This window comes from Camelus bactrianus, chromosome 11, assembly GCF_048773025.1.
Source record: "Camelus bactrianus isolate YW-2024 breed Bactrian camel chromosome 11, ASM4877302v1, whole genome shotgun sequence".
NCBI classification, from domain to species: Eukaryota; Metazoa; Chordata; class Mammalia; order Artiodactyla; family Camelidae; genus Camelus; species Camelus bactrianus.
Genome location: NC_133549.1, coordinates 85,016,661 through 85,037,000, shown reverse-complemented (window position 1 = coordinate 85,037,000; position 20,340 = coordinate 85,016,661). Strand labels below are relative to the sequence as shown.

The 20,340-nt window shown below is 37.2% G+C and overlaps 1 pseudogene; it reads left to right on the top strand.

The window, feature by feature from the left end:
• LOC141579004 (cortactin-binding protein 2-like) overlaps positions 1-11,176 on the top strand; it is a 29,093-nt pseudogene extending 17,917 nt beyond the window's left edge.
• Positions 11,177-20,340: the final 9,164 nt, after the last annotated feature.

Sequence of the window (20,340 nt, the reverse complement as noted above, 5' to 3'; positions counted from 1 at the left end):
CTCGACATAATGGTTGTTTCACAACATTGCTCTAGAACTCATCTGTTTTTTAATTACTGGCTCACCTTTAAACACCAGACTTCAAAGTAAAGTTTGCTCATTGACAAAACCTCTGCATGGATATTAAGCAGGCCCATGATTCTGAAGAGGCTATTTCTTTGGGAACTGGAAATGTTGGATTTTGCTTGACTCCATGAAACCACATTATCGCCACTCTCCTTTGTGTCCTTTCAGAGCTGGACCAGCATACAGCTGATTTCAAAGGAGGAAGTTTCCCTTTATCCATAGTTTCAAGTTACAACAGTTGTAGCCAAAAGAAAGAAAGTGGTGCCTGGAGAAAGGTGAGAACCAGTCCTTGCAAGAAGTCTGGGCATTTCTCTTCATTCACCTGGAACAAGCCGGATCTGAGTGAAGAAGGTAAGGGGGCCAGGCATGTTCACCTACACACATGTGGGCACCCACAGGTGGTTTCTGAATGCAGATGTGCTGTTATTTTTATCATTATGCATTCAGCAAAACAAAACTGAGTATGTCAATGCATATTTTCAAGGAATAAAGTACATGGAGTAGGGTACATTTCAAAAATGTTGAGAGTACCCTACATGAAAAGATAACCTTTTATACTAGAAGTCTAAAATTAATTTTTTCTTTACTCTGTTAATGATCATCTGCTTTTGATTAATTTTTCTTAGGAGCCACACAATTATATATATATATGTAATAAAAATTGACCCATAAAAGGAAAGAAATATGCCAAAGAGCATCCCTAAACCAACCTTAAATATTTAGAAGTATGTTAGGGTCTCTTACATGTTTCTTTTTCATACATGGGATGTACCTTGTCCCAAGATTTAGTCTAAGCACTGGAAACACAGAAGTGAAAACAGGAGATAAAAATCCTTTCCCTCATATAGTTGACATTCTAGTAAGTCAGTGAACAGATTGTGTGTATAACTGGATATCATATACAGAAAAGAAATGTGTAAGTTTTTATTCTAACAAAGAATAATTTATCTCTGGGGCTGGCTTTGACAATAGGATAATCAACAATTGTACAAATTACAAATGTCCTCCCTAAAGGAGATCATCTTTGAGTAAGAATGATGTTCCAACCTCATATGCATTGAGGATTTCTAATATACGTAATTAATTTTAGGTCTTCAGGGTACAAGGGGGCTCCTGAAGTAATACGTTTCATGTAATTTTATGGCAACTTTATAGCAGAGGGGTTGCTAAAATAAAAGGATATGATGTCTGAAATCTTATATTTCTTAAAGCAGAAAAAAGTTGCTTTAGTATATTTCCATATTTAAGCTTGTATTTTTAATAAAAATTTAATATGGCTTTTAACCATATCAATACATGCCAGAGTTTTGAAATTATGCCAAATATGTGATGATAAATTGTGACCACTTTTTAAAAATGATTAAATAGACAGTAACTGGGAAAAAAAACTCATTGTAAAATAAGCGTTATATATTTATAATAGGATACATTCTGATCCCCAAAGCTTGCCATTACTTCCTAAAGTTAGAAGTAATGAAGTTTGACTCATGGAATAAAGTCATTAGACTCCAGTCCCGCAAGAGACTCCCCTACGTGAATTTCTGTAGCGAGGATTATACCCTCTACCTCTCTATCTATCCCTTCGTAGTATTCAAAAGAGCTCTGTGATGAGGATTGCCACCTCTGATTATAGATATCAAAACTGAGGCTCAGAAACCCATGGCTACCTGCTCCAAATCCCTTTGACAACCCCATGGTTCTGTAATCTGTGTTTTTGTATCTTGCAAGTCCAATGCTGTTTTCTTCCATCTGTGCCCCTCTAATCCTGCGGCACGTGGAATAACCCATGGCAGTCGTACCTGGACACCATGCAGACTCTTCACTGTAGCAGCTCCAAGTGTGTGAGAATTTCTTAAGGGTTCAGGATCAGCCTCTTTCCTGAGGTAAGTAATTACCTAAACAATAAGCATTGTCTGTATATACTTTAGAGTTGACAAACAAAACCCATTAAATGAATATGAACTTATATTATGGAAATAAGTCTACCTTGGCAGACTATCATGCAAAATATTAAACAGTAAATAATTATAAATGATTTTAAATTCATTTATATGTTCAGTAATTAGTTTTAGAACTATTGGATATATTGGATATTCTTTGAAGTACGAAAACTTACTTGAAAGATGAATAACATTGTAGGTTTACACTGACTTCAACACAGAGATTTATAAAATTCATTGGCCAGTGTTGAGGTGAATAAACCACTGTTTGGTTAAGAACCAAGGTGGACATGCCTCTAGGTATTTTTTATCATAGTAATCTTTCCAACAATTACATTTGATATAAAATCATTACAACAAGGTTTGGGTTGAATTTTGTTTTTGTTTCTGTTTTTTTAATCACTGTTTAAAAAAATACCAAAATAGGAACCCTTTTGCATTCCCTGCAGACCATTGTGGAAGCTCATGAAATTTGGTAAAGACACAGCCTCTTTCTTTGCTGACCTAAAGCACAAAGATGTAGGTCACAGGCTTCTGGAGGTCAGGGCGCAAGCCTGTGCACTTATCTGGAATTAGGGAAAAACTGCTAGTTAATGCTTTCTGACAATAATGACAGAAGTAGGGATGAGGAAACAAGTACAGAGATTCTCTGATGATCTGCCTTTAGTCAGGAGATTTCAGAATTATTGTTCAGAGACAACCTGTGCTAGCAGCATTCATACAACTTCTTTTCTTTTTTCTTATTTATTTTTCCTGCCTAATTTTTTTTAACATTTTTTATTGATTTATAATCATTTTACAATGTTGTGCCAAGGGGGTGCGGGGCGGGAAGGGATAGACTGGGATTTCAAAATTGTAGAATAGATAAACATTCATACAATTTTAGAATTCACTCAGAAGCAAATGTTTTCATGAACTTACAAAATGTAGGCTGTATTACAGAAACAGACATTTTGGTTCGGAAATGGCTGAGTGTTTCTCATGCTTCGACTGCAACCCACAGTGAGAAATAATTGACAGCATGACTAGTTACGCACGGATAAATACGCATTTGCATGTACCCATAACTATTACAAATTGGTATGTTTACTGAAGGCAGTACAGTCTGATATTTCCTATTCTGTTTCTTGTTTTTTTTTTTTAATGGATTGAAATCTGCAGTTTGAAATATTGGTATGATATGCAGTATTGCTTAATGGTGTGGCTTTTTGTATACTGTTTCTACTTCGAATTGCTTTGCATTTTACAGAAAACAAAGTTAAATTTGTACACTATTAATGCCACCTGCACTGTAATACATCATGGGGCCCACACATCAGAAACTCTGCTTAACCTATAGTCAATAGTGTTAGAAGGCAAACAAAAGTAGAGAAAGGGAAATTACCATCATCAAAGGGCAGGTATTAACTCCTTTTCAGGTACTTTGAGAACAAAGATCTAAGGGCATGGGGAAGAAACCATTGAGAGTAGGGTCCACTGATAAAAGCAGAGTTCAGGATTCCCGAATTCAACTTCAGGAGGTGTGAGTTGTATTGACTTTAGTTATAAATATACATGAGGTAGTCATTCCCTGACCTTTCCATAGTGTCTTAAGAGATGGATTTAATCCAAAAACAATTTCTCTGTACTAAGAAATTAATACAACATTATAAACTGACTATACTTCAGTAAAAAATTACAATACTCTTTCTTTTAAATAAAGTTCAAGATGCACAGGGACATTCTTTTAAAATGCTTACAATTTTTCTTTAAACAGGTATCAAAAATAATATTGCAGCTGAATTGTAACAGGAATGCTTCTCTGTCAAAACAAAAAGTAAGTTTACCTTGCAGATTTAACTCATAACAATACACATTCTTATTAGTTTGTGCAACAACTATGCTGTTAATACAATTTCTTAAAAACATAGAGGTCATTCAAATGCTAGTATTAAACTGAAATCTAATGAATGAATGAAATCTAAAGAAAAAAGTTCCTTAAGCTTAATATAACTTAATAATAGCCTATTTTGCTATTAGTTTGTTAAAAGGTTAGAAATATCATTGGCTTCATTTTATAACAAATTTGATAATTATTCTTAATACATTTGCAAAGTTAGGGTAAATCCTATTTGTGAACTTTTAAACAGGTTTTAAATGTTACCATTTTTTTTTTTTTTTAAATGACAGAATTACAGAAACATAGCATGACTTGTTCTCTTACGTTGCTCCTGGGGAATTGAGTATAGCTCCAAATTTGTAAGCTGAAATAAAGAATTATTTATTATAGAATATTTGTAAATAGGCCCCCAGTGGAGCTGAGTAAACTGTGTGCCCTCTCGCTTGGCAGATAACATTTAAAATCCTGTGGCCTGGTTTACAGAATTACAGAAGGGGGAGAGGGTGAAGGAAAGTTTCATGTGCTTGTTTCTGCCAGGCCCACTGTTAGATCTGCTCTATTCAAGGAACCTATGTAATTTTTTGTGCTAATTCTATGATGTAGTATAAGGAATTCGTTCCAGATAAGGGGGCCCAGGAGCTGAAGTGTTGAGTCCAAAAAGAAAATCTGACCCAGGGCCATAGTGCTAGTAAGTGGTAGATTCATACATTCTCCACTATCCCACTGCCCCCTACACCATACACCAGAGTGTTCAATGCCTTAGCCTTGGAGACAGAAGAAAAGGGAAGAGTATGGAGACTGGAATGTTATAAGACAGCATGGATTTCTTTGTGTAATATTTTATCCTATAGAGAATTTTGAGTGGGAGTTATCAAAATCCAATGGGAGTGGGTTGTTGCCTAAAATGACATTTATGAATGCCTTTAAAGGATTTAAAATTATTTTCCTACCCTCCACCAAATCCCCCAAAAATGTGTGGTGTCTAGGTTCCATATTGGGAATTGGGCTGTTGCTCTCAGTTTGAAAAACTCTTCTGAACTTTGTGGTAGGTCTTTAGAGAATAATATATCATTGATGTTGAATTTGGATCAAAGACTCTCTATGGGTTCAGATGATGAAGCCGACCTTGTGAAGGAACTTCAGAGCATGTGTTCCTGCAAATCTGAATCTGATATAAGCAAGGTAAGCAGGACACATCAGGGAAGGCACTGAGTGGCTCCACCCAGCAGCAGAGAGACTTCTTGGAGCCGCATCATAACACTCACTCCCTGATAGAAATTCCTTATAGTTAATGCTCCAAATCAAAACATCCCTTACCTTGCTTAGAAAAGTGCTTCCTTCCAACATACAATTTATACAATACGAGAGCCCTATTTAGCACAGCTAGTCAGAAAACCATGAAGTTAAAAATTGTGTATGTTAATTGTCTTACCACAAGTTACACTAACACATCCTTTTTCTTTCCACATTCTTAACTTTGGCCTGTAAGTCATCTATCTGTAAGAGAACATTACAGCAGACTTGTGTTCTGGATAGAGTAACAACTCTCCTTAACAAATAAGAAAAATGGGTGGCCTGTGTAATTTGTTTAGTCAGTCTTGAAGCTGTGAAATTTGAGATCCAAATATGTACGTCAATGACTCAGTCTCAAAGAAAGCATTATTATAGCATCAAGCTCAGCCTGTTCTGGCACTCTGATATCTGCAGCAACACTGACCAAACTTTCTTGATAAATGCCTTTTACTTTAAAGAGAGAAGGAAGGTAGTCATAACTTGTGCAGGTTCCACTGGGAGACTCCCCTATTATACTTGGACAGTCATGGTCTCTAGGACAGAGTAGAATTGACTACCTTATTTAACCTTGCTGGAAATGAGCTGAAATACTTAGCCACTGGAAAAATAAGGTAACAATCAAAGTCTTGCAAATTTTATATTCTTTTGTTGACATGTGACTCTTAAAAAAAAATAAAGGCTCATGTGGTTACCTTTTTTCTTAGAGACTGTTTCTCATGCATTTGCTGTTAGTTTCCCATGAAGTCTGCATGTATACAGTATAGGACTTGAGGGTCTGTTCTGTAGAATTTCTGACAGAGAAGAGAAGGATCACATTTCTGGTGTGGGCCTTCCACAGTGACTTTGTCTCACCTTGAATATGTCACAGTGTAACTGTGAAAACACAACTTGATAAATTGTGTACTTTCCAGATTGCAGATTCCAGGGATGATTTAAGGAGGTTTGATAGTTCAGGAAACAATCCTGCATTGTAAGCAACTGTTAATAATTCAAGAATGCCAGTGTCACAAAAGGTAAGTGCCCCTTTCCCTCCAGAATGGGACAAAGAAGGATTGTTGTGGAAGTGACTTCACAAATCTGTCAATGTACATCACCAGGTTACTTTTAAACCATAGCTGGGAAATAAATAGGAGAAAGGTAAAAGTGTTCATTAAGTAATCAAGGTTAGAAAGATTACTGTTGGGCTAATAGCTTGAAAGAATCATATAGAAAAAGCATTACTTCCCCCTCCCCTTCTGTTTGATGCCTAAAAATTTGATTCCAAAGTTTTGTGTGTTTTCCATTTGGTTTCATTATTTTATGCCAAAACTAGAACTAATGTAACTTCTGTCTTGTTTTACTTTAAAAGGGAACACTGATTTTCATCTGAGAACTATTTTGGAAAATTGGAGTTAATTTACAGCAAAGGGCTGAGTGATAACCTAACGGTCTTCTATACATGGTCTCACTTCTGGTTTTCTTTAACTTGCTGTATCATGCATGATGTTTCAGTGAGAGTCTTTCCTTTAAAAACCAATCAGAATGTCAAATAGAGGAGCGCAGATTCCAACAGAGTTCATTAACCTCTTGAAATAAAAGATTGGTTAATAAATGCCAAGAGATGAAATGGCCCAGCCTGATCCTCCTGGTGAACGGAAACAATAAAACTGCTCCTTACCCAGCAGTGATTTTGTGAGGATGCACCTTTTGCAAGAGGCATTTAATGATGCGTGATTTGCTCACCAAGCCATGTCAATCCTGGTTCACATCCTGTTCTCGTCCCCTCTGATGGCGACTGACACCACCCTGTGGGGAGCGCAGAGAACAGATTCTCAAGTGAGTGTGGTGAGACCACTGAATTATTCCTCCTCCTCAGCTCCCCTGCCCCTGCCCTCTCACTGCTTTATTAGGTTTCAGTCCTGATGAATCACATGTGAAACTGTGGGGCTGTGTGTGTGTCGGGGAGGAATAGTGATGAGGCTGCGGTCCCGTGTAAGAAATATGTAACTTGACCATCTGTGAAGAAGAGCACGACCTCCCTGGCTCACTCTCTAGAGTGTTTGCTTTTCTTGTTCCCAGTTGGGAACATTTTAGAAGCACAGTATAGTATGACTTGGAGAGCAGGTACGCAAGGATGACTAAGGAGGTGACCTGGGGTCTCTACTGAGAATTCTGGCTGGAGAACACTTTGTTCAGGAGCTGCCCCTGAGCTGTGGTTCAGAATACTTTTCTTAAGCCTCCAGGACCCTGCTTTAGGATTCCTCGTGGGACAGTCAGTGTGAAGAGGAGCCCTGTCTCCACTGGCCCAGTCACTTTCCTGTATAAAAAGTGTTCACTGCTAGTAACTGGCTGCTGTTGACTAGCATCTAAGGGAGACAGTTTTGTACCTGTTTCTGTGACATGACCATATTGGGTTGCCACAGTAAGGCACTGTTCATAAAAAAATAGTACTGAAAGTAAGATAAGCCCTGGACAGCTTTGTGTTAAAAGGGACCTTAAAAAATTGGTCCTTTGATACTTTCTGGGCTCTTAAAAAGAAACATGGAGTTGTTTAAATGTGTCTTTGATGTGGGTGTTAGGCCAGCTGCCTCCCGTTTTTCCTTTGCCCACTGAACACGTTCTGACTGTTCCCCAAGGTTACTATTTTTCTCCGAGCCTACCAGCAGAGGGCGAAGTAATACCCGTTTGGATTTGGCGTCCTGAGAGCTTCACAGGCTCGTGCCTTTTCTAGCCTGAGAAGCTCCGAGTATTTCTTGGTTAGATACCCAGTTCCTTCTGTTATTAGGAAGTAATTCCCTTTAGAAGAGCTTCTGTGTTAGTTGAAATCACTTTCCCCTGTTTGGTCAAAGAGGGGCCTATTAATCAAGTGGCATGTTAGCCCGTCTTCTAAATTAAAAAAAATTTACAGAAATGCATATTTAAATCAATAGAAAGAACAGGCACTAATACATGTTTTCTTCTCATGAAAATGCACATTAAATCTCCTAAAGCAAAGTTCTCATCTTTGGCTGCATAATGAAATCCACTTGATTTTCTCTAATCCCTGATGCCTGGACCACAGGCCCTAGACCCTTCTAATGCAACTGGCCTGAGATGCAAGCTGGACACTGGGGTTTCTGTAAGCTCCCTGATGAGGCTCATGTGCACCTGGGCTGAGATCCACTCTAACACATACCTCTGCTCTGTCATTCTTATTTTCCACCCCATTTCCTTCTTTACAAATGTGTCTTTGACCTTCATGTAACTTATTTTTCACATGTTATTCTCTCTTTCCACACCACACCCTACACCTCTCCCTGTCTCCTCACCTGTCACAGTCCCATATGTCCTTAGAGATCCACTGCAGTGTCATCTCCTCCACACTGTTTTCCTTTACTTCTTCCTGCTCTCCCATCTAGAGAACTGGGATTATGGTGTCTCTTAGCTTCCAGCAGATGCTCAGGATTGTATTAGTTACTCTGATTTAACAATATTTCTTTACAGTTAAACAATTAAAACTTCTTTTAGGGGCAGTGCCTTTTCTAAACAAACAAGAGGTTTTCTTTGAGCTTTAGAGGCACAATATGAGTATCCTTATGTTTAATTAAGAGAACTTTTGGGTTTTAGCCCAGGAAGGGTTGCCATGGCCCTCCCAAAGCCCAGGTGACTGTCCATGCACTCCTCACACCTCCCTACCTGTCCACATCCAGCCTCAAGATCAAACCACAATTTTAGCTGTTGTGGGTGCTCACTGGTACTTTATATCACGTGGGCATTTCCTGCCACAGGCCATCCAGATGCACTCCCGTTGCCTTCCTGATGCTGACAGAGGGGTGGATTAGCAAAGAACACACTGTGTCACCTTTCTTCCCTCAGGGCCTTGACAGCACTACCCCTGTGGATGCCCAGAGTTAGGTCCACCTCACCTCCTCATAAATACCAGTAAGCTGTTATTTTAGCATGCCATGTCTGCTGGCATTTTAAACCAAATTATGAGTTGGGATTGCCTTACTAGGCTCATGGCTCAGTGCACAGATTTAAGAAGACACCCAGGAGAATTCAACAGCCAGCAGAGGCCATACTGTTACTATTGTCCATTAAAAGCCATATGAAGTATCTTGCCTGTTAAATTCTATGGTGTATACATTGCTGTATGGTTGCATTATTTTAAATTGAAAAAGAAGGAAAGCAATCAGTATCATCTGCTTTAAACGCATTTGGAGCAGCACACTTGGTAGGCCTCTCTTCTTGTTTGCTTGTTGGCAGAACTGAACACTACAAGATAAGGGAGAACAGCGTGCAGGAAAGGTCTTGTCCCAGCGTCATCTACTCACCTATCCAAGTGTTCCCTCCTGGGTTCCCTCAAGGGCCTAGACCAGATGAGCAGAGGAGTTCTGGAACCCTAGGAAAATGAGAGCATGCAGTTTCCCAGTGTGGAAGACCTTGGGCTGCCTCAGCCCAGAACTGCTGCACAGGAACCTTAATTCTCTAGGACGTAAGCTCTACTAGAGCAAGGATGTTGCTCTTTGATGGTCTCTAACCACATGCCAAGCACCGCAGTTTTGTTTTGTAGTTAAACACTCAGAGTATCTGTTGAGTAATAGTCCAATTTTTCGTTTACAGCTCTGAAGTCAGAAAAGGTAAGTAACTCACTCAAGGCACCAGGGTTGATTTGTAGAACTGCTTACAACTAGTTGGTGGGACTAGTCCCCTCTGGTTGATTTCCTCAGGCCGAGGGCTTCATGAAGCTCCTGTTGGTGGGGAGACCCCAGACCCTTTGGCACTTGATTCACTGACTCCTGCACTGAGCTCTTTTGTGACACCAGAAAGGGCCTAATGAAAGCCAGGCAGTGGGTCTACGGGAAGTTAAGCACTCATCTTTTCCTTTTTTCATTTTCATTTGCTCCTTGTTAAGGAAGAACCTCCTACAAGCTTGTTCAGAGAGGAAGTTAGGACTGATCACAGAAGCTGGTCACAATGTCAAATGTGACATGCTGTTTTGTTTCCCTTTCTTACAGGAGGTCAGTCCTCTCAGCAGCTATCAAACACCTGAATGCAGCAATAGTATATCAGAGACTGAGTTGGGTGTTTCAGGAGTTAAATCTTTTCTTCCTGTTCCTAGAAGTAGTCACCTAGTGTTTCCAGAGCACTGAAAGCAGCAGCAGTAACACACGGCAAATAGAAATAAACAACAACTCAAAAGAAGAGATTTGGAACTTATGCAAAAATGAACAAGTAGAAAAACCTAACAAATAGGCCTGCCTACAGTTGTCTCATTCTTAACTTCTGTATATTTCACACAGAAACCAAGGACAAGAAGATGTAAATACCTTTAAGCGAATCAGATGTTTTCAGTGTAATACAAATATGAGTGTGAGGCCACTATTCAAGTTTTTGTAAAGACTGGATTTATAACCAACATTTTATTTTCAATTCTGTAGGACTGAACTGCAAGACCAAGACATTATACCCACTTTTCAAGTAGTTTTATAATAGAACAATTGTAATAGTTTTAATCAAGATGTTCAGGGGTATTAAAACAACTGTGTACTGTATATCTATATATATGTATATATGAACATTTAAGAAAACCAGGAATCATTGCATACTACATGTTAAAAATGTGTACTACATTGGCTTAGATAACATGTACCATTTTAAATGAATATCATACTTTTAGGTTCACTTGATGAAGAATGAGTTGAATGGGGCAATAACAAATCATTTCTAAACAGTTACTTTTCCTAAAAGCCATATTAAGCATTTTGCCTGTTAAATTCTAGTTTGTAGTTTTAAATCTTTTAATGGTTATATCATGTATATTTATGCATATGAGTTTGCATTATGCCTCCTGTAAAATAGGAAATTATATAATGCAATAACTAAAAGTGTTATCTTTCTTACAAAAGTTTTGTACCTAAGTGGATATTAAAAAACTGTAAGTGCTTCAATAAATTAATTCAAAGTTAATGCCCTCTTCAAATCTGGTGGCACAATGGATAATAAGTATTTTCTAGAATGGGTTCTTCTAAAATTATTAATCAAATGACTTATAGAACCTCAAAGTTAATGCCTTGACACCAAATAAAATATTGAGTTAACGAAATAATTTTGCTCTAGTTTCTATCTATTGCTCTTAATAGTTTATCAGTGCAAAATATGTTTGTGTTCAATTTAGGGGCATTTATAAAACTGGTCCTCCATGTTGGTATTTCACTTGCTATTATTCAGAGAAAGACCCACTGTTATTAGAAAGTGTTAGAAGGTTTAAACTGAAATAAAGCCAACATCTCAGTGGAGCTAGAGGAATTAGGCGCTCATTGGAAAAAAATGCTTTTCATACATATAAAAAAGTATGATTTTGTACGAAGGATATTTGAGTATTGAAAGCCCTTTCTTGGACAGAATGGTTATTTATAAGTAGGTACACATGTGTGTTGAAAGGATTTTAAACTTTGCAAGTAAATTTTTTAAATATATGGTGAAGATTATGCCGCATGGGGAGAAGTAGAGGAGGAAGTATCAGGGAAGAAATCAATTCCAGCACATCAGTTAGCCTAGGCTTCATCTCTGAAATCCTTGGAGTGTACAGCTTTGATCTCATGGACAGGGAGGTAGAACTAAAGCAAGGGACAGAGTGTTGATAGGAGAGAGAGGCTGGTAGGTCTTAGGATTGAACACAATAATGCCTTTGAGCTGAACTCAAATTCTTGGTACCCTGCTGGCATTTGATACTCTCAAGTGTTTTCACAAAAAGACACTAGTCTTGGGAACAAAACTGAATGCTTTCAAAATCATAGACCAACATACCTAGATTGAGGTGGCTCTCATGTTCTTCCTCTTGCTTACATACACCATCTTAGATTATATCAAATTTGATTTCTTAGTGATAAAGCATTGTTTTATATTAGCAGCTTTTCTGAAGATAAAAATCTCTTTAGTGCATTCAAGGACCAGAGAAGAGACAAAGGTACATTTGGAATACATTATTAAGAACCTACAGTAACATCCATACAATTTTGATTTGTAAGTAAAATTCAACATGTACTTTTTTATAACTGAATGGCAGGCTGCAAGATGTCTAAAGGGGGCATTCAGATTAGGAGCTTTCAAAATACAGTTAGAACACATACCTATGGTCAATTAATCTTTGACGAAGGAGGCAAGAAAATACAATGGAGAAAAGACAGTCATTTTGACAAGTGGTGTTAGGAAAGCTGGACAGCCTCATGTAAATCAATGAAGTTAGAATACTCCCTCACATCATACACAAAAATAAAGTCAAAATGACTTAAATGTAAGACAGGACACCATAAATCTAGAAGAAAACAGACAAAACATTATCTGACATAAATCTTAGAAATGTTCTCCTAGGGCAGTCTACCCAGGCAATAGAAATAAAAGCAAAAATAAACAAATGGTACCTAATTAAACTGACAAGGTTTAGCATAGCAAAGAAAACCATAAGCAAAACAAAAGACAACTTACCGAATGGGAGAAAACATTTTCAAACGATGAGACTGACAAGGGCTTAATTTCCAGAATATATAAACAGCTCATACAAATTAATAATAAAAAAAAACCCCACCCAATCCAAAAATGGGCATAAGACCTAAACAAGCAATTCTCCAATAAAGACATACAGATGGCCAACAGGCACATGGAAAAATGCTCAATATCACTAATTATTAGAGAAATGTAAATCAAAACTACAATGAGGTTCACCTTACACCAGTCAGAATGGCCATCATTCAAAAGTACACAAATGATAAATGCTGGAGAGGCTGTGGAGAAAAGGGAACCCTCCTACACTCTTGGTGGGAATCTAGTTTGGTGCAGCCATTATGGAAAACAGTATGGAGATTCCTCAAAAGACTAAAACTAGACTTACCATGTGATCCAGCAATCCCACTCCTGGTCATATATACAGAGGGAACCTTAATTCAGAAAGATACATGCACCCCAGTGTTCATAGCAGCACTATTTACAACAGCCAACACATGGAAACAATCTAAGTGTCCATCGTGGATGACTGGATAAAGAGGCTGTGGTATATTTATACAATGGATTACTACTCAGCCATAAAAAGACTAAAATAATGCCATTTGCAGCAACATGGATGGACCTGGAGAATATCATTCTAAGTGAAGTAAGCCAGAAAGAGAAAGAAAAATACTGTATGATATCACTTACATGTGGAATCTAAAAAAAAACAAACCAAACAAAACACTATGAACTCATCTACAAAACAGAAACAGACTCACAGACATAGAAAACAAACTTATGGTTACCAGGGAGAAGGGGATGGAAAATCATAAAATGAGAGTTCAAGGTTTGCAGATACTAACTGGTCTATATAAAATAGATAAAAAAGAAGTTTCTGCTTTATAGCACAGGGAACTATATTCAATATCTTGTAGTAACTTATGGTGAAAAAATATGAAAATGAATATACATATACTCCCATATAACTGAAGCATTGTGCTATATGCCAGAAATTGACATAAAATTTAAAACTGACTACACTTCAAGAATATTTTTAAAAAGCTATCACTAAAGAAAGAGAAATCATCATTTCAAAAAGTTATGTGCATCCCATGTTCATTGCAGCATTATTTACAATAGCTAAGACAGGGAAAGAACCTAAGTGTCCATCAATGAATGAATGGATAAAGGAAATGTGGCATATATACACAATGGAATATTATTCAGCCATAAAAAACAAAGAAATATGCCATTTGTGACAGCATGGATGGACCTTGAGGGGATTTGCTAAATGTAATAAGTTGAACAGAGAAAGACAAATACTGTATGATCTCATGTATATGTGGGATCTTAAAAAGAAAAAAAAAAAAAAAAACTCTCATCAATGAAGCAAACAGATTGGCAGTTGCCAGAAGCAGGGCCGGCGAGTGACATGGGTGAAGGTGGTCAAAAGGCACAAAATCCCAGTTATAAATTAAATAAACCCTGATATATAACGTACAGCATAATGACTATAATTAATAATAGTCTATTACATATTTGAAAGTTGCTAATACAGTAGTTCTTAAAAGTGCTCATCACAATCAAAAATATAATAATGTGCAGTGATGAGTGTTACCTAAACTTGTTGTGGTAATCATTTCACAACATATACATATGTCAAAGTACTATGTTGTACACCTAAAAAAACTAATAAAATGTTATATGTCAGTTATACCTTAATTCAGAAAAGAAAAAAAGTAAATATACAGTATATTATATAGTAGCAAGCGGAAATTTTAAAATATATCTTACTTATAGTATCATCAAAATTTAAAAAATAATTAGAAATACCTTTAATAAAATATGTAATACATGCACTGAAAAGTATAAAACAACATGAAAAAAAGAGTACTCAGAAAAATAGAATATCCACTGTGTCAGTGAATGAGAAGAGTTAGTAATTTTTAGATATCCATTCTCCCCAAAATGATCCATAGATTCAAAGAAATCCCCATTAAAATCCCTACAAGTTTTAAAAGAAATTACAAGCTGAAGCTACAATTTATATAGAAACAGAAAAGATATAAAATAGTTAAACCAATTTTGAAAAGTAATTCAATGGGGAAAGGAAAATCTTTACAATACTTGGTCCTGAAACAATTTTATATCAATATGTAAAAAAACAAAAACAAAAAGAAAATACTCTCAACCCTTACCTTACATCATATATAAAAATCAACTCAAATGGGTTATAGACCTAAATGTAAGAGCTGAAAGTCTTTAAACTTTCCTTTAAACTTCTAAAGGAAATCATAGGAAAAACATTTAACTTTAGATTAGGCACAGATTTCTTAGGATATAAAAAGCACTAGTCAATGAATTTGACTGTTGGTCACTTTCAAGCTCCACCACTCCCCTTTCTCCTTACCCACATCAGGGCAAGCTGATTAGAAAGCTTAGAATCTCACTCCTTTAGCACTGGTAAGAAGTTCAGATCATGCAAGCCTCACCTATACATAGGAATCATCACCCCAGCCCCACTACCTAACCACCATAAAACCCCAAGCTCTCCCAGCTTTCAGTCCACTTCTGGACTTGCTTGGAAGCCCACCCTGCTTTCCCAAGAAGACCTCATTATATGAGTGATAAACCTGTCATACCTTCTTGGTTGTATGTATGTGTTCATCAGTTTTGATATCTGAACCAAATTTTGGGTGGAGGGTTCTAACGCCCTCTGTGGGGGTAACCACAACACCATCTTCTTTCTCTCCCTTTCAGGTGCTAAATATTTATACCTCACTTACTCCTGTAAATACTTATACATTAAGTTCCTTTATCTGTAAACCTAATGTTTACCCAATGTACGTGAAGAACATTACTGTACCAACAAAACCTCTACACTGTGTTCATGACTGGGCAGTTGTGTCAGTCACAGAAATCTTGTGGTTTGTATGTAGGTAGGTAGGTGGGTACATATGGATGTACTAGCCTTCACTTTCTTAAGCTCACATCTACCAACTTTCCCATTCACTGGAGAATCTGCGTTGCCAAGATGGATCATTATTGTGCTCCTGAAATGCAAATCAAAACTACAAAAAGGTATCACGTCACACCAGACAGAATGACCATTATCCAAAAGTCCATGAACAATAAATGCTGGAAAGGGTGTGGAGAAAAGGAAACCCTCCTACACTATTGATGAGAATGTAGTTTGGTGCAGCCATTATGGAAAACAGTATGGAGAGTCCTCAAAAAAGCTAAAAATAGACCTACAATATGACCCAACAATCCCACTTCTGGGTATACCCAGAGGGAACTCTAATTCCAAAAGATATATGCACCCCAATGTTCATAGCAAGCACAATAGCCAAGACATGGAAGCAACCTAAATGTCCATCGACAGATGACTGGATAAAGAAGTTGCAGTATATTTACACAATGGAATACTATTCAGCCATAAAAAATAATAAACTAATGCCATTTGCAGCAACATGGATAGACCTCAAGATCATCATTCTAAGTGAAGTAAGACAGAAAGAGAAAGGAAAATACAATATCACTCATATGTGCAACCTAAAAAAAAAGGATACTATGAACTCATCTACAAAACAGAAACAGACTCGCAGACACAGTAAACAATCTCATGGTTACTAGGGAAAGGGGATGGGAAGGGATAAATTTGGGAGTTTGAGATTTACAAATGTTAGCCACTATATATACATACATTTTTTTTAAACTTTCTTCTATGTACCACAGGGAACTATATTCAATATCTTCTAATAATCTTTAATGAAAAAATATGAAAATAAATATACGTATGTATATGCATGATTGGGACATTGTGCTGTACACCAGAAATTGACACATTGTAATTGACTGTACTTCGATAAATTTTTTAAAATAAATAAATTAAAATTATTGTGCTCCTTCTCATGTCTTCCTTGACAGATGTACTTCATATCCACTTCAGATTTTTCAAAAGTGTGGCCCAGATTCATGGAAGCATATAGTACTTTGTGGTAGATGTGAGGTTGAATGTCTGCTTTTTAATTTCAAATCAAGTCACATTTCCTCTTGGGAATAGCCAACCTGTATGTTGTAGAATCTGACTAGTATGGTCTTTCAAGAGACATCAACAGACTTATGCTTCAGGGGACACAATTTATACTGAACTCCATGTGAATAGCCTCCTTTGGATCATGAAAAGTGTCCACCTTCCCAGATTACCTGTCATTCACATCCAAACTGAGAAACAGCCTGTCCTAAATTAGAGACATGTTGCTTTGAAACCTCAAATGAGTGACTCACCTGTATAAAATCAAAAGCCAAGATGTTTAATTCTTTAAGCCACTTTGAGTCTTTTTGTATATGGTGTAGGGGAGTGTTCTAACTTCACTGATTTACATGCAGCTGTCCAGCTTTCCCAAAACCATTTGCTGAAGAGATTGTCTTTACTCCATTGTATGTTCTTGACTCCTTTGTCAAAGATTAATTGATCAAAAGTTTGTGGGTTTATTTCTGGGCTTTCTATTTTGTTCCATTGATCCAATGTCTGTTCTTATACCAACACAAAATGACACTATAAACCTCTTAGAAGAAAACATAGGCACAACATTATCTGACATAAATCTCAGCAATGTTCTCCTAGGGCAGCCTACCCATGCAATAGAAATAAAAGCAAAAATAAACAAATGGGACCAAATTAAATTTATAAGCTTTGAATAACAAAGCAAACCATAAGCAAAACAAGAAGACAACCTATGGAATGGGAGAAAATATTTGCAAAAGATGAGGCTGACAAGGGCTTAGCTTCCAGAATATATAAACAATTCATACAACTTAATAACAAAATAAATAAACAAAAAAACCCCAACTCAATCCAAAAATGGGCAGAAGACAAACAACTCTCCAATGAAGACACACAAATGGCCTATAAGCACATGAAAAAAAAATGCTCAATATCACTAATTATCAGAGAAATGCAAATCAAAACTACAATGAGGTATCACCTCACATCAGTCAGAATGGCCATCATTAAAAAGTTCACAAATGATAAATGCTGGAGAGGGTGTGGAGAAAAGCAAACCTTCCTACACTGTTGGTAGGAATGCAGTTTGGTGCAGCTGTTATGGAAAACAGTATGGAGATTCCTCAAAAGTCTAAAAATAGACTTATCATGTGATCCAGCAATCCCAATCCTGGGCAAATATCCAGAGGGAACCTTAACTCAAAAATTATATGCACCCCAATGTTCACAACAGCACTATTTACAATAACAAAGACATGGAAACAATCTAAATATCCATCAACAGACAGACGACTAGATTAAAGAAGCTGTGGTATATTTATACAATGAAATACTACTCAGCCATAAGAAAGACTAAAATAATGCCATTTGCAGCAACATGGATGCACCTGGAGAAGGTCATTCTAAGTGAAGCCAGAAAGAGAAAGAAAAATACCATATGATATCACTTATACATGGAATCTAAAAAAAGAAAAATGAACTTATTTACAAAACAAGCACTCATAGACATAGAAAACAAACTTAAGGTTACCAAGGGGCTAAGGGAGTGGGAAGGGATAAATTGGGGTTTTGATATTTGCAGATACTAATTACTATATATAAAATAAACAACAATATTCTACTATATAGCACAGGGAACTGTATTCAATATCTTATAGTAACTTGTGGTGAAAAAGAATATGAAAATGAATATATGCATGTTCCTATAAGACTAAAGCATTGTGCTGTACACTAGAAATTGACACAAGAGTGTAAACTGACTAATTCAATAAAAACATAGCAAATTTTTTTAACTTAGAAAAATATCCACAATACATAATTTTTTGAGTCTGCAAATACAGACCCTACACATTCTTTTTAATGGCTGCATAGACATCCATATTATAGATGTACTATAATGTATTCATCCATTTTCCTATTGATAGGCTTTATTCAAATTCCTTTAGTTTTTTTTCCCTCATATTAAATTCTGTATTTTATCTCCTGCTGTTTGGACCAAAAATTAATGGTAAGATCTGACTTCTTTTTCCTTAAAAGAAACTTGGGGTTTGAGTCATGGGTATATTTTCTTCCCATTTAGTTTCTTTGGTTGCATACAGGAAAGCATTATCATTCGAATGTTCTTTTAATCATCTAGTCCACAATTTACTGGCAATCAGAACGAATTTGTAACTCATGAGCCATGTGCAGAAAAGAGATATCTCCCTTCACTGAGAAAATAGGCAATTTTGTGAAACATTGGCCATTTATCTATCAAAGTGGGCCATTATACACTGAACCACACTGAGAAGCCACAATGCACCTTCATTTGTTTTCATTTATGCTTTAACGGGTTTTGTTTTTGTATCTAGTGCAAGGCTGATCCAAATTTTGCTACATTTCAATTTACTTTTGACAAAACTGTCTATGAAAATATCAATCAGGAAAACTAGAAGAATAAAGTTAGAATGCATACTCAGCCCAAAAGTTTTCTTTTAATTAAAAAATGAATCATTGAGAAAACAATGAAGGAGATTGTTTCAGTTTATTTAATGTTGTTTCTGCTATTATAACCTATGGCACAGTAAAATCTTCATACACTGTATTTAAGTATTGGTAACTTTGTTTCTGTAGGGCAGATTCCTGGAAATGGTTTTGCTGTGTGAAAAGGCACAGGCTTTTGAGAACGATTAGTTGTAATGCTTTGCAGAGGGAGATCCTCTAAATGAATGCATCTCAGAAAGCAGTCACTTCTCTTACACTGAGGAATGTTGTCCCTTACAATACAACAGAAGCCTGTGGGCCACAGACAGTGACTCCAGGGCCAAGGTGAAATACTCTGTTCCTGGTAGGCAGTTGCAGAGCCTCATGTCCCTTCTGGGACCCTGAGGAGGCTCAGGGAACAAACACAAGGCTCCAGGGGGTGGACTTGACACTACTCTGGGTTTTTTCCCTCAGTCCTCATGGTGCATCTGCTGACTTTCTAGGCTGGAATCATCTAGGTTCCAGCTGTTCTTTCTTGCCTTTAACACAGCGGACTTAGAACTTTCCAATTTCTGTTCTCTCAAGATCTTGAGAAATCTAGTCACTTCCAGTCACTCATGTATGCACTAAAATGCCACCTCCTCAGGGAGGCCTTGCCTGGATACTAGCCATCCAATGTAATTACCTTTCTTCATACCCCTCCTCTCCTTCATGCCAAGATTACTTCACAGCCCTTTTCACTGTCTGAATCCCAATGGCTCTGTGGTCAAGGTCCCTGCCTCCCCTGCAGCTAAATATGATCCCTTTTCTACCCATTACACACCCAATGGCCAAAGGGGTTCCCTATCAAATCCAAGTAAATCCAAATTCCTCTCTCTGCTCATAACCCTTAGACTGCTTTCCAGAGCATTTAGAGTGATAGTATCTCATGGTGGTTTACTGGGCTCTACGTGAGCCCCAGGCTACTGCTCAATCCCTTTCTTTCTGTTCCATCCTGCTTGGCTCCCAGAGGCCACACTGGCCTTCAGCTCTTCCTCAAGGTACCAGGAACTTGCCTTTACCTCCTGTTCCCCCTACTAGAACACTGAATGGAGACAGTCACAATTCTCATACCCTGGCTTCCTTCAGGGCTCAGATCAAAAGAGTACCCTGTACTTCTCTGCCCTGTTACTTTCCTCATAGCATTATCACCAGCTAAAATTATTTTGTTTACTCATTTACCTATTTATGCATTGTCCCTCTACCAG